The sequence below is a fragment of the Cetorhinus maximus genome, chromosome 32 (genome assembly GCF_964194155.1).
Source record: "Cetorhinus maximus chromosome 32, sCetMax3.hap1.1, whole genome shotgun sequence".
Taxonomy (NCBI): Eukaryota; Metazoa; Chordata; class Chondrichthyes; order Lamniformes; family Cetorhinidae; genus Cetorhinus; species Cetorhinus maximus.
The window spans coordinates 6817524-6838322 of record NC_135910.1 but is presented as its reverse complement, the minus strand read 5'-3'; the positions used below and the strand labels follow the sequence as shown (position 1 = coordinate 6838322).

The following is a 20799-nucleotide window of genomic DNA, read 5'->3' as shown; positions in this document are numbered from 1 at the left end:
CCGACATCTCCTCCGTCAGCTCAGTGTCAATTCCTTTTTGGCGGATTACAGTCTGCAAAGTGCTTTGGGACATTTTGCTATTGCAAAGGTGCTATATAAATGTAACTTATTGTCACTGTTGTCCCAACTTTTGTTTGCTCGCCACTTCCCACTTCTGGAAAGTGAATATTGATGAACATTGAGTCACGACTTGACGAGGTTTGACTGTGATATTCCCGATAGCTAAACAGCCTGTTCGCGCTCACTGACTGGACTCAGACAGGGAGGGTAGAAACTGAACAGCAACTTGGAACCGACACCCAGCAGTGGTTAACACCTTCGAAAGAAAGATGGAAAGAAAACGAAGAAAATTTAAAAAGTATGTAAAAATCTAAGTAGGGGTGAGGAGGAGGGTGGGGAGTAACTCAAAGGCATTCCCATGGTGACATGCACATTTTTTGTGCTGCTGCTTTGTGGCTGCTGCAACAAAGTGATGGTGCTCACCACTGACCTCGAGGAAAGCTGCGTACACAGATTTAATAATCTCTGTGACATAGATTTCACCTCCCCTGGTATTAACTTGAATCTGTGCTGTATTAGACAACTATGGATTTTTTTTATCATTACAGTGAAATTTGACATTGCACAATTATAAAATAGGTTTATCAGGGTCAGAGAGGTTGTTTAGGAGTAATTATGACTCAGTATTCTGTTAAAAGCCTCATCAACAATGCATAACTTTTTCAGGGGTTTTTAACTTTCAGCTTAAAAGAGAACATTCTCATCAATCCGGTGATTTCTAAAGATTGTAGCCTGTGGGGACTTCAGCAGTGTACCCTGCGGTGAAACGTAGAATCACTGAGAGAAACTTCTAGATTTCCACATTTAACCCCACGTGTATGGATGCCAGAAGTTGCTATCAGTTTCACATGGCAATGAAGGTGAACTCTGACAGTTTTACCATCATACCCGCCAGCTCCCCATGACCCTTGATTCCCTGAGAGACCAAAAATCTGTCTATCCCAGTCTTAAATATATTCAATGATGGAGCTTTCACAACCCTCTGGGGTAGAGAATTCCAAGGGTTCACAACCTTTTGAGTGAAGAAATCTCTCCTCACCCCAGTCCTAAGTGATCGACCCCTTATCCTGAGACTGTGCCTCCTTGTTCTAGTTTCCCCAGCCTGGGGAAACAACCTCTCAGTATCTACCCCGTCAAGCCCCTTTAGGATCTTGACTGTTTCAAGAGAGACCACCTCCTACTCTTCTAAACTCCAGAGAATATAAGCTCATTCTAAAGGAATAGAAGGATGTGAGGACAGGGTCAGATATAGAGCGGAGGGAGGAGGCTCGTGTGGAGCCTAAACACGGGAATGGACCAGATGGGCCGATTGGCCTGTTTCTGTGCTGTTGGTTCTATGATTGCAGCAGCTAAATCCAGGCCGCGATTTAAAAGAGAAGTCAAAATATAGAGGGAGCATTAAACAACGTTATTATTTTCAAAAACACAATGCGCAAAAGTGGGCAAAAGGACGGAACAATAAATTAAACCTCATCCTGTCTTTCAACAGGAATTGACGGCCGAAGCTTCCATCGAACTTTGACAGAAACTGTGAGAAATGAGGTGTGTCAAACAGTTAGTTTTTCCCTGGGCTCTCTAATATCTGTCACCCCAATATTTGGAAAATATTCAGAATAAAACAGCAGCCGTATGTCTGTCATAAGGTTTGGTTTATTCCGCCAAGGCCACGACATTCTGTCACGCTTGATATCATGTTTACACTTACAATCAGTAACCACACTAGCTTTTGGTTAACCTTTTTACTCAGCACTCTCCTGAGCATTAAATGTTCTTTTAAACATTTGGTATATGTTTTATGGAACAGCACTGATAATAGCGTGGAGAGCAGCAGGAAGATATGCAGTTTGCTTCGGCTGTGTTTTCCAAAGGCACGACAGAGTAGAGGGCTCGCATGACCATCTCCAGACACACTGCGCTCCCGGCACATCCCCAGCAAAACATTCCCACTTAATAGCCAGGATTTTACGGCATGTCTCCCCACCCGGAGGATGCGGCGATCCATTTAAATCTCCATTCAGTTCGGCGGTATCGTAATATCACGCCGAACAGGAGGGGCCACAAAATCCTGGCTAATGTTTTCAAGGTTTTCATTAACACCACCTTATGTGTATATAACACAACTCATGAAGGTGAATGCCCCTGATAATGAGCTGGATTTAGTTGTCACAACGTTGGGCCCGTCCGCCAACTGGAGAGCGACAGCTTCTTCAGTGCCGGCAGTGCCACCAGGAGCAGTGGCCGCTGCCGGTACTGCAGTTGCCCCCCCCCCACCAGGAGAAGGATTGCTACTGGAGGCCCAGGCCACGGGTAAGTAGAACAGGCTCACCAGGGCCAGTCAGGCCGGCTCTGGAGAGATAGGGGGGAGGGGGAGGTCGGTGTAGAGGGCAAGGGGTGTGTTTTCCTCTGGAGGCAGCCCTTGTCACTGGCAGGTCCCTCTGTTGGACACAGGGTACTAGAGCAAGGGGACCCCTCCCCCACCAGGCCGCTGGCATACCTGATCCTGGGGTAGATTCCACCCAATGTGAAAAATGAAGGGAGGGGGCACCTGGGTGCCCTTGGGCTGGCATGGACAAGATGGGCCAAATGGCCTCCTTCTGTGCTGTAACTTTTCTATGGTTCTATGCGGCTGGTTGCTAAACAGGAGAAAGGGAGCAGATTGAAGGCATGGCCAAAGTTGTGTTTTTAGGAAGATTTTGAAAGAAAGATGGAACTTGCATTAATGCAGCACCTGTGCCATCCCCAGCATGTCCCAAAGCGCTTCACAGCCAATGATTTACTGTTTCTTGAAGCTATGTCAGCGTTGCAATGAAGGGAAGTGCAGTAGCCAATGTGTGCACAGCAATGCCTGATGTGATAATGATTAGATGGTCTGATTTTTAGATGTATAGGTTGACATTGGCCTAGGCAGGGATAATTTCCCTGCTTTTTTCAAGGGGTATGGGGAGAGATCGGGAGTACGACATCGAGATAGAGGATCAGCCAGGATCACATTGAACGGCAGAGCAGGCTCGAGGGGCCAAATGACCTGCGTCTGCTCCTATTTTCTATGTCTCTGTCTTCCTTTTGCAATCGTGCCATAGGAACATTTGAGCCTGACTAAGAGAAAGGGACAGAGACAGTGGCAGAGAGTTCTCAAGGTTAGAGCCACAGCGGTTGAAAGATAGGTCTCCAGTGGTGGACAGGAAAGAGCAAACAATGAGCAGCCATCCAAGGTGGGAAGAATAGAAGCTGTGCGCTGGAGCAGACACAACCAGGTGGAGCTGGAATGCGAGAGGGTTTGAAAATGAGAGCGAGAGTGCTGACATGGGGAGCCAATTGAATGGGGCAAGGGCTGTGGTGATTGGTTCACAGGGCTTTATAACAGAGAAGATTCAGACCAGGAACCAGATTCACTTCAGGCAAATGCAAATTGGATGCTTCTGATGTATTCTACAATAATTGGGGCCTTTCTATATAATTCCAAATCAGTCTAATAATTAATTTGCCATCTGGCATTTTCACATGTGCAAACAATATGGATTATTTTCAGAAGGAAATGATTTAACTCATAACAAAATACCTTCTCAGCCAAAATTTTAGCCCCCAATTTATTCACTAATTGATGCATATGTACCAAGTACCGTTAAGTGCTGGTTGTGTTGAGTGCTGATGTGCCAACTCACTGAGCTGCAGAATATTAGGATGCAGCCTGGTGGCCAGGATTCGCCACGGATACATTTCCCGTCCTTGGATGTCCCTATTCAAGAACAGCAGCAAACTTTAGCTCAGTCCCGCCAGGGAAGAAGAAGGAACTCTTGCTGTTTATTTCCAGCATTTTGCGTTTCGACTTCAACTTACCTTTTGTCGTTGTTTTACTTGGAGTGAATTTCATTCATAATTGAGAATCGGTCCAACACACCAGGTCTCGCTGAGCTGCTTTTGCAGAGAGCTGGCCTGGACACAAAGTGCCAAATGGTCTCCTTCTGCACTGTAACCTTTCTATAATTCTCTTTGTAAATGTAGGCTGGCAGTGCCATATGAATAAAGCAATGGCGTGGCACACTGCATGACAAATGTGCTGCTCTATAATGTTGTGGAACTTGAGTTTATACGCATGGGCAGCCACCGAAAAAAGTCCTAAGTTCCTTATCTGAGGAATCAGAATTATATTATTTTAGCTGTAGGGAGGCTGAGCACAAATAAGTTTGAGACCTGTTTGCTGGATTGTCCTATAATAGCATGACAGATATACAGTACAGATGTGTCAGACATTGTAATTTTGTATTGACTGATAAGCCTTGTGTAAAATCATACTGCTTTTGAGATCTCTCCAGAACAGAATTATAATTTGAAGCAGGATTTGGATATGAAAACTTAAGACATGAACTACTTGTTCAAGGCTCATCTACTGGTTCTACGAGAGTTCACCTGCCAACATTATCTATGTTCCTATATTGAGAAATTGCTACAAGGCAATAGATAAATTACATTTTTTTAAAAATCGAGGACATACTTTTCCAATTGCCAACCAATCAGCACTCTCTTCTCATGCGGTATAAATTGTTGATGCCTTTACTTTTGGTACTCCTGCGGACTGTCCTGATGAGTGCAAGAAGAAAACCTTTGACAGCATGTCTCTTTTTATATATAACTGTTAAAGTAATTCTAATTCCTCAGGTAAGGAGGTTGGACGTTGTTTTTTCCTGAAGTTGGCCAGCAGCACGAATCCAAAAGCTTTACAGAACAGCATATTGGGATGCCAGTGTCCCCTCCCATCACTGCATTCATAAATTTCAACTCTAAATCGTTTAGATCCTTTTCATTTCAGGAATGTGGTAACGTAAACTGGGCCTAAATTACTTTCTGAATGTCGTTTACTCCAAGTAAAACAACCAGAACTGATCACTTGAAGTAGAAACAGAAGGTGCTGGAAATAAACCTTGTCACATATGGTCACAGGGCATCCTGCTGCCTTCAAAGGGACATAAAGCAAAGGAATGTACATGAAGGGAGAAAAGAATTGCAAAAAGGTTGGGGGAGAACATGAAACAGTTAAAGAGGATCTCACCATCAGGCCCTCTTGTCATGAATAAATAAATAGCCTTGATCAATCTGAACATCTCTTGCCATGTGGAGTCCATTCTGTTCCACACTGTTCAATCCTTTTGTTTAAAACTTGCAGCAAAATGCAGAGTACTACATTCTGCTGTCAAAAATTGTGGGATCAGCTCTTTTGAATGTTGGCGGACGGGGCAATGGTGGAAGTCCTGTCACTAATCGGCACAATTTATGTGGGAGACTGGATGCATCGGGATGGGGGCTGGGGAGCAACAGGTGGGGTCATTGCTTGGGAACAGCTGCAGGATTTAAATCTGGGTTGCAGGTTAATGCAAACCAGGAAGAGGAAGGTGAAGAAACGGCTCCAAGTGCAAATCCAAAAGGAGGGCAGTGAATTTCTCAGAGAGCGATACAAATATTTTTCTTACCGGGAATAGGCGGGAGGGATCCAACCATAGGAGCTGCAAGAAACCTGGCAGGTAGAAGCATCCAAACGGAACAGACGCTAAGTGGCACCTTGACCACCTCTGAGGAAATGCAGAACTAAGCGAACCTCTCCCAGTGCATCTGGCTGAGCTGTGGACACCTTAACCATAACTCCAAGGATATATTTAATTAACCTAAATCATTTTATTTTTTTATCTGTAATTAACATTTGTGCCACCCAAGTGTGAGGCAATTACCTTCTCCAGCAAGAGAGTATCTTATCATGTTCCCTTGACATTCACTGTTCAGCACCATTCGCAACTCCTCAGATACTGAAGCAATGCATGTCCAAATGCAGCAAGACCTGGACAATATCCAGGCTTGCGCCAACAAGTGCCAGGCAATGACCATCTCCAACAAGAGAGAATCTAACTATCTCCCCTTGACATTCAATGGTACTATCATTGTTTAGTGCCCCACTATCAACACCCTGGGGGTTACCTCATTGACCAGAAACCGAACTGGACCAGCCATATAGATACTGCAGCTACAAGGGCAGGTCAGAGGCTGGGAATTCTGCAGCAAGTAACTCATCTCCTGACTCCCCAGAACCTGTCCACCATTTACAAGGCAGGTCAGGAGTGTGATGGAATACTCTCCACGTGCCTGGATGAATGCAGCTCCAACAACACTCAAGAAGCTCAACCATCCAGGAAAAGTAGACCACTTGATTGGCACCCCATGCACCACTTTCAACATTCACTCCCTCCAACAACCAATGCACAGTGGCAGCAGTGTGTGTAGCATCTACAAGATGCACTGCAGCAACTCACCAAGCCTCCTGACACAGCACCTTCCAAACTCGCCACCTCTACCACTTAGAAGGACAAGGCCAGCATGGAACACCACCACCTGCAAGTCCCCCTCCAAGCCACACACCATTGTGACTTGGGGCAATGGGCAGAAAATTACGCTTGGCGGGAGTGCCCACGCACGACTTGGCCAAGCGTAAAATGATGTGCGATGACGCCGGGCAAGCGTCCTGACATCGGCGTGCAGTCCCGCGATATTTCGGTCGGGCGCCATAGTCGGCAGCACACCCATGGGCAATTAAAAGGCCTATTAAGGGGTTAAAAATGAATTAAATTCAAATTTACGTTGCTTGTCCAACCTAATGGCTGACGGGCAGGCGAGGTCTTACATTTTGTTAGGAAACCTCATCCACAGGCGGGATGAGGCTTCCTAAAGCAAATAAAAAATCACATAAAAATTTTACCCTTGAATTAAAAACACGCCCCTGCTCATGTGACAGAGTCACAAGAGCGGGGACATGTTTCATAACATTTATAAGATCTTTAATGTTTTTTTATCAGAAATCAGTTCATTTCCCTGAGGCTGCTCTCTGCCTCAGGGAGATTATGTAGCGCACACTCGCGCCTGTACACGAACGTCACGCTCGCCTGGCTCACACTCCTCTCCCTACCCGCACAGGCGGCGCTCAGCGCTGCCGCTCGCCTTTCACGCTGGGCGGGACTTAATTGGCCCCGCCAGCGTGAAATTGCCTTCCAGGCCCCAATCGTGGGCGGCAGTTGGCTTCCCGCCTGCCAAGGGCAAAATTCTGCCCAATATTTTTGCTCCTTCACTGTCGCCGGGTCAAAATCCTGGAACTCCCTCCCTAACCGCACTGTGGATGTACCTACACCACAGGGACTGCAGCGGTTCAAGACGGCGGCTCACCACCAACTTCTCCAGGGGGCAATTAGGGATGGGCAACAAATGCTGGCCCAGCCAGTGATACACACATCCTGTTAACAAATTTAAAAAAATTAAGATCCTTGGAACAATTTCATAGGAGTCTTCCTGTTCATAGAATCATAGAGTCTTACAGCACAGAAGGAGGCCATTAGGCCCATCGTGGCCGTGGTGCTTATTTGAAAGAGCAAGGAAGCTCAGATATAAGGGATCTTCCTCCCACAAATAACACGGGCCTGAATTTTCAGCTGGGCGGGCGGGTGTGATCGGTGGGCACAGGAATGGTCGGGAGACAGATCACCTACCAGGGTCGGCCCCCGGCATCAGAATCAGTCACCGGAACATGTGGATGGTGAAAATTCCGCGCAAACATTTTTATTTTTATTTAATTAGCATCGGAAGACTCATCCCACCCTAGGGTCTGGTTTCTTGAAAAATGCAAAGGCCAATTCGCCCACCTGCCAATCGTGGACATTTTGTCCCAGTTTTTAAATTCTTTATTTTTTTCATTTAAATTCTCCAGCTCCCCGAGGCAGCTCTCTGCCTTCAGGGGGCTTTCATTCCCCCCGCTTCCCCCATGCCCGCGCTGATTTCAGCGCTCGCCCTCCTCCCGCCCATTTAGCCCAGGCAGCGCTGATCGTATCAGCACACGTTTCACACTGGCCGGCCATTAATTGGCGTGAAATCGCAGTCAGGGGCCGATCGCGGTCGGGGGTCCTCTTCCTGACTGCTCCCGGGCCCGCCGATCACGCCCGCCTGCCGTGCTGAATATCCAGGCCACAAAGATATCCCTATTTTTCTACAACATATAACAGGCTTCTAGAGTGGCAATGGTAAAATTTTGAATATATCATCTAGTCCTAAAGCGTTCATTCGCGCTGCTGCAGTCTTGTTGTGAGGCTGCATCCTAAGCCCACCTTCACTTCCGGTGAAATTCACAATGTGGCATAAATGAGATGATTGGACCGAGCCAGGGCTGAAATTCCACCTCTTCCCTCTTCACCGAGTTTCTGACTGTCAGAGGTTCAAGGCTTACGTGTTCACCATATTATTGTGGGCACCGTTCTCGACAAAACACTGAGCCTGTAGCGTTACTCTAATTAATTATCGACTTAAGTACAAAAATGCCGATGATGCCTGTTAAAGAAAGCAAAGGCTTGCATTTATATAGCGCCTTTCACTATTTCGGGACATCCCAAAGTGCCGACAGCCGACGAAGGATTTCTGAAGGGTATCTGAACAATCCAGCACTGTGTGCCACTGTCAGTCTTTCATTAAAAAGAACGTTTCAATTTGGGAGACTTCTAAACACCAGACTCAAGAAGAATTATGATTAACATTAAAATGAAGAGCTACAATGTTGTAGCCCTGTGGCTCCGACCTCACTCACTGGTTGCAGGCTTTGCACTGGGAATCTCATAATGTTGCTCCCATTGTCCAGTTCAGTCATTGTGACGTTTATCATCCTGCTTTTAAGTTTGAAGTGATGATGTGCAAAGGGAGACAAACCTTTATGCTCAAAACTTCAAACCTTCATGGACAGCTGGCAGTAATATAATTGAGGGGTTCAGGTAACATTCTAAATATTGTAATTGGGGTGAAGCACTGACTGAATGTGTCTGCATTAAAACAAAGGTGGGCAGTCGTGATATAGACTAGGTAGACTGTGGTAGCATATTGAATGGAGTTGCATCTAATGGTACAGTATTAAATATCCTCAAGCTCTATCAGTCAACAGAGACAGCACAGACAATGTTAAGTTTGGTCCCAGCCTTGATGAACATCTGTATTCAGTAATCCTCACTGGGTCAAAAAATATCAGTTCTTATTCACCTCATGAATACATTATAGCAAAAACTGTTTGCCATCTTTGGAGGAAGAAACGAGGAGGTGGGATGGAGTAGGATAGTGGTCAAACTACTCCTGTCCTGTGGAAGCAATCCCACTGCCTGCTAAACATCGCGTGATATTAGCTTCGGGTGGGGAAGGAACCGCAAGAGGTTCTGCGACCAGGCAATATGGCTAAAGGCTGAAAGATGGGGCAGAATTTTACGACAGTGGGATTTTACCTTCCCGCTGTCGTCAATGAGGTTTAGAATGTCTCGCCGCATTTTACAGCCCTGTCCCCACTGAAACAGGGCCATAAAATTCTGCCCATGATGAGAATTATCGCTTCTTACTGAAATTTAAAATACTGACTATTTAAAATGCCCCCCCTGTTATATATAATTGGGTCAAATTTTCAACATGGTCACTTCTGATACTTACACGAGAAAGGGCGATTATATTACCTGAGATCCCTTCACATTTTTTTTTCTATTCTTTCATGTAAATATTTACAAGCAGGGCCAAAAGTAAATACTCACTAAAGTTATTCCAAATGAAAAAGTGGATGAGTTATGGGAAATATATACACTTGAATAGGATACTGTGACAAATCCCCCAGTTTCTTATGTTCATTAATTGACACAAAGCCGTATTCATTATACTTATAAAGGCTGGCACTATGCTCCTCAGAACGGACTGACTAGGATTTAGTTTGCCTAGTAACAAGCTTTATCTTTTGAACATACCTAACCACAAAGTCTCAGTTGTTGACAGCTTGTTCATTCCCACTTCAATAGAAAAGATACAAATACCAGAGAGGATTAAGAACCTTAAAGGTTTTAATTATCTTATTCTAGTGTCCATCATATTGCATCAGCAACCACTGACAAATCAATCCAGGGAAATCTGTTATTCATCTCTTGGCTTGGGGAGCCATCATGTGAAAGATAAAATCAAAAGTATTTTATTTGTAGCTCTCTGTGCTCAATTCCCACTGTTTTATTATTAGAAACTAGGCTTGGATCTCTCTTCTTTTGGTCATCTTTAAATTTGTAACTTCTCGCTTTTTACTTTACAAAAAGAAAAATTCCCAGGAACGTTTTTGTGTCTGTTATGGATCTTCAAAAATGGAGAATACGAGGACGACCAAGCATTTGGTATAATTTGAAGAATAATGATTTTACACCATCCAAAGTTCAGACTCACGTTATTGTCAACAGCTTGCATCCAAAATATAGAGACACATCCCAACAGAACCCACAGAGGTATAAGGAAAAGAGTAGAGGTCCAACAAAAAGAGACATCAGAACAGATGACTAAAAGCTTAGTCCAAGAGGTGAATTTTGAAGTGGGCCTCAAAGGAGAGAAAGGTGGATAGATGGAGGAGTTTTAGGGATGGAATTCGAGAGTCCGAGGTCAAAAGGACAGTTGGACGTTGTTGGATGAAGTGAGAAGTGATACACGAGAGACCAATCTGTATTCATTATTGGTGTATACAACTAAGCAAGAAAAGGCAATAATATTGCCTGAGGTTCCTTAATAACTTTTTCATTCTTTCATGGTAAAAGGGAGTCACTGGCAAGGTCAGTATTTGTTGCCCTTGGACTGAGTGGCTTGCTAGGCCATTTCAGAGGGCAGCTAAGAGTCAGCCACATTGCTGTGGGTCTGGAGTCACATGTAGGCCAGACCAGGGTAAGGACAGCAGATTTCCTCCCCTCGAGGGCGCTGGTGAACCTAGTGGGCTCTTACAACAATCAATAATAGTTTCATGGTCACCATTACTGAGAGTAGCTTTCAATTCCAAATATTTAATCAAATGATTGGATTTAAACCCCAACAGCTGCAATGGGATTACGAACACAAATTTAGCCTGGGTCTCTGAGTTATTAGGCTAGTGATAACACCACGACACCACCATCTCATCTAGTTAAAATGCAGTACAGGAAGAGAAAACACACATTTTTGAAAACCTAGCAATGGCATTAACAGCTGAAATACACAGAAAATGGGCAGATTTTTAAAAAAACAAATCAGGGAATAATATAACTTTTAAAAAGGGAGTTGAACAGAAGTCAACAAAACACTGAATGGCCAGAACACTAATTATCTCAAAGTGTCTTCCTCCCCTGAGGTAAGTGTTGTAACATAAACAGGAGTACCATAACTCAGTGGAGCCTATTATTTTTCAATCAAACACCTTCTCCTTGTCTAGTGAGAGGATTTCTCCAACAAAATCCCTAGACCAATCTCCTGATCCTAAAAAAAAAGCACATCACTTGGTAAAAAGTTGCCAGATGATGTTTGAAGTTCATAATAGTGGTATTAAGAAATCACTGATGGAACCAATGGAAGATGCAACCACCAGGCAACTGTTAATAGGAAAGTGAATTAACACCTAAAATCTTTCTATTAGGCACCTTACAACCTTCTGGGCTTAACATTGAGTTCAACAACTTCAAACCATGAATTCTGTCCTCCATTTTGATTTTTTACAACCCCCCCCCACCCCCGCCCCTCTGCCCACCCCAAGTGCTCATCTGTATCTTGTTCCCATGTTTTGCTCTCAGAAAGCAATGCCCCTTGTTCTGCTATTGACACATTCTGCTATCCGACCTTTGTGCCACTATTAACATTTGCTTTAGTTTTTAACACTATCATTACTACTCCCTTTGTCTTGTGTCTGTGACATATTTGTCACTTTATCTCACCTGACCTCCAACCTATCCCTGACCTTCTATTTTGCTCCACAACACCACAGCCCCTGCCCACATCAACAGCATAAAACCCACCACATTTCTGCTCCTCTTCAGCTCTGAAGAAGAGTCATGCAGGCTTGAAACATGAACTCTGTTTCTCTCTCCATAGATGCTGCCAGACCTTCTGAGTTTTTCCAGCACTTTCTGTTTTTACTTAATACTTAATAAGGCCTGGATTTTACAGCCAGTGGCGAAGCAATGGCACTAGTGATCTCTGTGGCGAGGAGTTCCTCTTTCCCAGTGTTAATTTGTATCTGGCCGCAAGGTCAAGGGAGCTCCAGGCATTCAATAACAGTGATATCATCAAGTAACAATCACATTGAAGAATTCTGCTAGACAGTAAACCAGGAAGTAAGATGCACTGATTACCCTTCACTTTTTATAAATATTACAGAGAACAAAATAAAGACTGGGACATGCCAAAACATTATTTCCATGCTTTAAAAATAATTTTTGTTATATTAAAAAACAGTAAGATTTTTATCTTAATAGAAAAAAATCATATTACACCAAAATAAAATTAGTTTTCCAGGGCCAGAGAGGGTCCTCACCAGTAGTTATGACTTAATATGCTGTTAAAAACCCAGTTCTACCTCATTAACAAGGCAGGTCAGAGGCTGGGAATCCTGCGGCGGGTAACTCACCTCCTGACTCCCCAAAGCTTGTACACAAGGTCAAAGTGCAATGAAATACCCTCCACTTGCCTGGATGACGGCAGCTCCAACAACGCTCAAGAAGCTCGACACTCTCCAGGACAAAGCAGCCCGCTTGATTGGCATCCCCATTCATTGGGGAGGTTGTTACAGCACTATCACATTTTAAAGGGGGGGTGGTTCACATCAGTTCAGTGATTTCTGAAAGATTGCTTTCTGCAGGGGCTTCGATAGCACACCCTGTGGAGGAGCAGGGAATCATTAACAGCAACTTCTGGATATCCACATTTAGTTACACATGTGCTAATACCACAAGTTGTCAGTTTCACAGTCATAATGACGTGAACACAAATAGTTTCATCATGATTACAACTGCAAAATCCAGGGCAATATTAAAGAAGTGTCTGGTTGTGCTTTGAAGACCATAACAAGCACTGGAGGTTATTTATAAATTGGATACATTTCTCACTTTATAACACTGTCCTGACCCCTCTGGTTTAGTGTTTAACACAGCCTCAAACCCGAGCCTTTAAGTGTTGCTACTGGTAATAATTCTGATAATATGGAAAAATCAGCATTTGAATTAATTTCTTTTTAATATCCTTTTGTGAGGTGTGGGAGTCTCTCTCTATGCCAACGTCTATTATCCTTTGAGAAGGTGGTGGTGAGCTGCCTTCTTGAACCACTGCAGTCCATGTGGTGTAGGTACACCCACTGCGCTGTTAAGGAGGGAGCTCCAGGATTTTGACCCAGCGACAGTGAAGGAACGGCAATATATTTCCAAGTCAGGATTGTGAGTGGCTTGGAGGGGAACTTGCAGATGGTGGTTTTCCCATGTGTCTGCTGCCCTTGTTCTTCTAAGTGGTAGAGGTCGTGGCTTTGGAAGGTGCTGTCGAAGGAGCCTTGGTGGGTTACTGCAGTGCATCTTGTAGATGATACACACTGCTGCTACTGTGCATTGGTGGTGGAGGGAGTGAATGTTAAAGGTGGTGGATGGGGTGCCAACCTGTTTTGTCCTGGATGGTGTTGAGCTTCTTGAGTGTTTTTGGAGTTGCATTCATCCAGGCAAGTGGAGAGCATCCCATCACACTCCTGATTTGTGCCTTGTAGATGGTGGACAGGCTTTGGGGAGTCAGGAGGTGAGCTAACTTCTGCAGAATTTCCAGCCTCGGACCTGCTCTTGTAGCCACAGTATTTATATTTATACTTAACCAGGGATCAGGCTATTTTGGATCTGATAATGTGTAATGAGGCAAGTTTAATAAACAATCTCAGAGTAAAAGTTCCCCTAGGAAACAGTGATCATAACATGGTGGAATTTAGCATTCAGTTTGAGTGTGAGAAGCTTAGTTTGAAAACAACTGTGCTAAACTTAAATAAGGGTAATTACAAAGGAATGAGGGCAGAGTTGGCTGGGGTGGACTGGGAAAGGAGGTTAGCAGAAAAGACGGTTGATGAACAATGGCAGACGTTTAAGAAAATAGTTCATGACTCGCAACAAAGATATATCCCAGTGAAGAAGGGTTGTAGGAAGGGGATAAACCAACCATGGTTAACCAAGGAAGTTAAGGATAGTATCAAAGTTAAAGAAAAAACATACAGTGTGGCAAAGATTAGTGGTAAGCCAGAGTATTAGGAAAGTTTTAAAAACCAACAGAAGATGACCAAAAATAAAAGAGGGGGAAAATAAACTTTTAGGGTAAACTAGCAAGTAATATAAAAACAACAGTAAGAGCTTCATTAAATATACAAAAAGGAAGAGAGAGGCCAAAGTCAATATAGGCCCCTTAGAGAATGAGGCTGGGGAAATAATAATGGGAACCAGGAAATGGCAAAGGAATTGAATAAATACTTTGCACCAGTCTTCACCGTAGAAGACACTAATAGCATACTAAAAATACTGAATAATTATGGGGAAAAAAGGGGGGAGGAAATAAATACAATAACTATCACCAGAGAAAAAGCACTAGGGAAACTAATGGGGCTAAAGGCTGATAAGTCACCTGGACCTGATGGGTTGCATCCCAGGATATTAAAGGAAGTAGCTGCAGAGATAGTGGATGCACTGGTAGTAATCTTTAGATTCTGGAAAAGTCCCAGAGGATTGGAAAACTGCCAATGTAACGCCTTTATTCAAAAAGGGACGGAGACAAAAAACAGGTAACTATAGGCCAGTTAGCTTAACATCTGTCATTGGGAAAATGTTAGAGTCTATTATAAAGGATGTGATAGCAAAACATTTAGAAATGCATAATATAATCCAGCAGAGTCAGCATAGCTTCATGAAGGGGAAATCATACCTGACAAATTTATTAGAATTCTTTGAGGAGGTATCAAGGAGGATAGATAAAGGGGAACCAGTAGATGTAATATATTTGGATTTCCAAAAGGTGTTCGATAAGGTACCATTCATAAGGTTACTTAATAAGATAAGAGCCCATGGTGTTGGGGGTAGTATATTAGCATGGATAGGGAACAGGCTAACTAATAGAAGACAGAGAGTTGGGATATGGGGGGCATCTTCAGGATGACAACTTGTAACTACTGGAGTGCCACAGGGATCAGTGCTGGAGTCACAGTTATTTACAATATATATTCATGACTTGAATGAGGGAAATGAATGCACTATCGCTAAATTTGCGGATGGCACAAAAACAGGTGGGAAGGCAAGTGGTGAGAATAACACAAAGAGTCTACAGAGGGATATAGACAGGTTAAGTGAGTGGGCAAAAATGTGGCAGACGGAATATAATGTGGAAAAATGTGAGGTTATGCACTTTGGCAGGAAGAACAGAGGAGCTGAATACTATTTAAATGGAGAAAGACTGAAGAAAGCTGCAGCACACAGGGATTTGGGGGTCCTCGTGCATGAATCCCAAAAAGCTAGCATACAAGGTCAGCAGGTAATAGGTAAGGCAAATGGAATGTTGGCCTTTATTTCAAAGGGAATGGAGCATAAAAATAGGGAAGTCTTGCTAAAACTATGCAAGGCACTAGTTAGATCACACCTAGAATACTGTGAACAGTTTTGGTCCCTGTATCTAAGGAAAGATATACTGGCATTGGAGGCAGTCCAGAGAAGGTTCACTAGGTTGATCCCGGGTATGGAGGGATTTTCTTATGAGGAGAGGTTGAGTAGGTTGGGCCTGTACTCATTGGAATTTAGAACAATGAGAGGCAGCCTTATTGAAACATATAAGATTCTTAGGGGGCTTGACAGGGTAGATGCTGAGAGGTTGTTTCCCCTTGTGGGAGACTCTAGGACCAGGGGGTATAATCTCAGAGTAAGGGGGCACCCATTTAAAACAGAGATGAGGAGGAATTTCTTCCCTCAGAGGGTAGTTAATCTGTGGAATTCTTTACTGCAGAGGGCTGTAGAGGCTGGGTCGTTAAGTATATTCAAGGCTGAGATCGGCAGATTTTTCATCAGTAAGGGAATCAAGGGTTATGGGGAAAATAAGTGGATAAAAAAAATAAACTTTTAAAAAAGGATTAAAAATGGGGTGAAGGGAGAAGTGAGGGTTCATGGTCTGAAGTTGTTGAACTCAATGTTAAGTTTGGAAGGTTCTAAAGTGCTTAATCGGAAGATGAGGTGCTGTTCCCCCAGTTTGCATTGAGCTTCACTGGAACAATGCAGCAGGCCAAGGACGGACATGTGGGCATGAGAGCACGGTGGAGTGTTGAAATGGCAAGCGACAGGGAGGTCTGGGTCATGCTTGCGGACCGGAGGTGTTCCACAAAGCGGTCACCCAGTCTGCGTTTGGTCTCCTCGATGTAGAGGAGGCCGCATTGGGAGCAGTGAGTACAGTAGACTAAATTGAAGGAGGTGCGAGTGAAGTGCTGCTTCACCTGAAAGGGGTATTTGGGCCCTTGGACGGTGAGGAGGGGGGAGGTAAAGGGGCAGGTGTTGCACATTCTGCGATTGCATGGGAGGATGCTGTGGGAAGGGGATGAGGTGTTGGGGATGATGGAGGAGTGAGCTAGGATGTCTCGGAAGGAATGTTCTCTATGGAATGCTGACAGGGGTGGGTGAGAGGAAGGTGTTTGGTGGTCGGATCATGTTGGAGTTGGAGGAAATGGCGCCATTAAATCTGCTTTGACCACAAATCAAACTTCACAGCAAGGTTTTGGGACTATCACATTTAGGCCCCTTTTACTTTTATATTCCAATCCCTTTGTAATAATGGCTGACATATCTTTTTCATTACTATTTGCTTTCTATACCCACATGTTAATTTTCTGTGATTTGTGTACACAGACATCTAGGGCCCTATGAGTACCAACACTTCCCAGTCTCTCACCTTTCAAAAAGTATTCTGTTTTTCTATTATTCGTACTAAAGTGGATAACTTCACATTTCTCCACAATATACTCCATCTGTCATGTTCTTGCCCATTCACTTAACCTGTCCATATCTGTTTGCAGCTTCTTCTCACAACTTACTTTCCCACCTAGCTTTGTATCCTCAACGAACACAAATATATTACACTCAGTCCCCTCATCTAAATCATTGATATGGATTGTAACTAGCTGAGGCTCAAGTAGTGATCCTTGCGCTATCCCACAACCAGCAAACCTGAGATGGCCCATTTATTCCTACTCTGTTTTTGTCTGTTAACCAATCCAATCTATAATAATATATTAACCCCAATCTCAGGGACACTAATTTTGTGTAAGAACCTTTTATGCGACACCTAATCAAATGTTTTTGAAAATCTATATGCATCCACGCATTCCCCCTTATCTACCCTCCTAGTTACAACCTCAAAAAAGTTCTAAAAGATTTTTCAAACATGATTTCCCCTTCATGAATCATTGTTAACTCTGCCCAATCCTATTATGGTCTTCTAAGTACCTGTTACCAGGACCTGAATAGTTAATTTTCAGAGCCAGAGAGTGTGGTTGGTAGTAATTAATACCCATCACGTTGTCAAAAGAAACTTAGACTGGAATGGACAAGACTTAGCTTTCTGTGGTGAGTGGAGTTCATATCTACCACGCAAACGAAGTAACTGCACACTGTTCAATTCATCTCAGCGGTGAGGCAGACAGCGAGACACCACTTTGAGAAGCTAATGGCAGTCTGACCGAAACATTTGCATATTTGAGTTTGATGCACAACTGCCTCATCCCTGATGTTGTAACATTTACACGTAGCACCATTAACCTCACCATTGTTTTGACTGGAAAATCTGGGTCATTAATCTGAGGCTATTTAATTATGGAGTATGGATTGATTAATGAGGCTGAATATAATATTTATGACACTTTGAAGCAGGCAGGTTTGTGGCAGAATGTTTGCCTCACAACATCAGTTAAAGGTTGTGTGTCACTGTTATTAGCCAGCTGGATGCTTGATCATTTTAAACTATTTAAGAATTTGAAAGGTTTAATAATCCATTTACCTTGAGAGACTTGCATCAATAAACAGTTAAAATATGCACATTGGCCAGGAATAAATCCATACATACATTGGATCTAATACATACATATATTGGCTTACTCCATTCTGACTGATGTTGGACTGGCTGCCATTTTAAATACTGGAGCAATTTAAATGATGAAATACTTAACAATGTCATTGCATTGTTAGCAATTGTTGAAAACAGTGACATTTTCTGGATACGAACCAATGATTGACATTAATGAATGCAACATACCTTTTTACTATTTTTTATTATCCTTTCATAGGATGTGGCAAGGTCAGCATTTGTTATCCATTCCTAATTGCCATTGAGAAGGTGGTGGTGAGCTGTTCCTGGGCTGCTGTAGACAATCTGGTAATATGCCGGGTGCTCCACCCTCTTATATTCCTTTCTGACTTTTCAGTGATGAAATGTCCCAAGGTACTTCACAGGAGCTTTATCCAACAAGCGATCACATTGAGCCACCTAGGGAGATATTAGGTCAGATTAACAACAGGTTTTAAGAAGCGTCTTAAAGGAGGAGAGAGAGGTAGCAAGGTGGGGAAAGGGAATTCCAGAGTCCAGGCAATGAAGGAACGGCCACCAGTGGCGGAGCTGTTAAAATTGGGAATGCACAAGGGGTCAGGATGAGAGGCGCGCAGATACCTCGGAGGCTGGTGGGTTTCGCAACGGAGTGGCTTGCTAGGCCATCCAGAAGGCAGTTAAGAGTCAACCGCATTGCTGTGCATCTGGAGCCACATGTAGGCCAGACCAGGTCAGGACAGCAGATTTCTTTCTCTAAAGGAGATTAGTGACCCTGAGGGGATTTTACAACAATCAATAATAGCTTCGTGACACCATTACCGAGACTAGCATTCAGATTTTTATCAATTAATTGAATTTAAATTCCACCAGCTGCCATGGTGGGATTTGAACCCATGGCCCCAAAACATTAGCCTGGAGCCTCTGGATTGCTAGTCCGCTACGCTACCATCACCCCAAAAATGAACTGCTCCTGCGTATCGGATAAGATAAATCATCCTATAGTAATACATTTCTAGGGACACAGAAACATAGGAACAGTAGGAGGCCATTCACTCCCTTGAACTTTATCTGCCATTCGATTCATTCATGGTTGATTTGTATCTCAGCTTCATTTAATGGGGAAGACAGTGGCATAGTGGTAATGTCACTGGGCTAGTAATCTAGAGTCCCAAACGCTTGGTCAAAGAGGTATGTTTTAAGAAGTGTCTTGGAGGAGGAAAACGAAGTAGAGAGCGGAGAGGTGTAAGGAGGGAATTCCAGAGCTTGGGGCCCAGGCAACTGAAGGCACGGCCACCAGTGGTGGAGCAATTATAATTGGGAATGCACAAAGTGACCAGAATTAGAGGAGTGCAGATATCCCAGAGGGTAGGTGGGGCTGGAGGAGATTACACAGATAGGGAGGGGTGAAGGCATGGAGGGATTTGAAACCAAGGACGAGAATTTTAAAATCAAGATGTTGCTTGACTGGGAGCCAATGTAGATTGGCAAGTACAGTGGGGTGATAGGGGAACAAGTCTTGCTGCAAGTTAAAACACGGACTGCAGAGTTTTGGATGACCCCCAAGTTTGTGGAGGGTAGCCAGCCAGGAGTGTGTCGGAATAGTTGAGGTAGTGCAGCCATGGAGGATGGTCTCAGCAGCGGTGAGCGGAGGCTGAGGCAAAGTCAAGTGACGTTAGGGAAGTGAAAACAGGCCTGAGGTCAGGGGTCAGGAGCAACAGACATCAGGTTAAGTGTGGGAGGACGGGGTGTGCAGGGTACGGTGGGTGCTGGCAGCAGTAGCAGCAGCAAGCTTTCATTAAACGTAGGTTAGGGGGGGGTGATGCATCACTGGCTTGTGTTGAGTGCGTGCTTCCTGCCCACCATACTGGAGGCTTTGGAGGTTATTCAGTGCCAAAAAAAACTCATAACTTGGAGTGACTTGAGTTTGTGAGGAAAAAAGTTAAAGTCTTTCTTTTCCCAACTATCCACTCCAGCACCAACATCTTCTTCTTAGGCAGTCCCTTGGGTTCGAGGATGAGTTGTGTCCACTCCAGTTCGATGGGTTCTTGATACGGTTGGTAAGTCCAACGCATGATCTGCAGACTCTGCCACATGCAGGGCAGGTGGTGCTGGAGGGTCAGTTAGATGAGTTGTGTGGTGGTTTGTGCATTCTCTCTGATTCCCTGCACATTCCTGATGAAGTGTCTCGATGTGTCTGGTGACTTCCCTGGATGAACCTTCTAAGTTTTGGTTGGTCACAAGCTGGGGACTTCCATGAGCAGGCGGGAGTGCTTTACCTCTTCAGGGATGCTTTGAGGACATCCCTAAAGTCTTTCCCTGTCCTCCTGGGAGTCTCCTGCCATGACTGAGTTCTCAGTATAGCAATTGCTTCGGGAGTCTGGTGTCAGGCAGAGGAACGACACGTCCACCCAGCGGAGCTGGTTTTGAGTGATTAGTCCTTTGATGCTGGGCATGGCTTTGGAGAGGTGTTAGTCACAGAGGTGCCTACCATAGGTTGTCAAAGTCTCCGAAGCATTTAGAAGCATGGGAATCACTGCTGCCCAGTGAACCGTGATCTTAATCTCGTTTTGACATCTTGGTCCTCAAAGTTCTTCTTCCTCAGTCAGCTGGAGGCTAAGCCGGCACATTGGGGGCAATGATGAATTTTGCAAAGAGGAGGCTTCCAGGATATGGAAAAGTTTCCAGGATCCCTCCCCCCTCCAAAGTTGTCTGCTTCTGTTACTAGGCTAATCCAACAGGAATACAGTCTTATTGGACCCCATCAACCACGCCATGTGCAGATTGATGCAAAATGACAATTGAATATGAGGCATCTTTGAATTTCTAGAGTTAATCCAG

The 20799-nt window shown here is 44.1% G+C and overlaps 1 long non-coding RNA gene across 1 annotated transcript in view; it reads right to left on the bottom strand.

The window, feature by feature from the left end:
• LOC144671285 (uncharacterized) overlaps positions 1–18210 on the bottom strand; it is a 75385-nt gene extending 57175 nt beyond the window's left edge. The window contains exon 1 of the long non-coding RNA XR_013573901.1: positions 18172–18210. This is a non-coding gene — a long non-coding RNA (uncharacterized LOC144671285). The remainder of the gene's footprint in view (positions 1–18171) is intronic.
• Positions 18211–20799: the final 2589 nt, after the last annotated feature.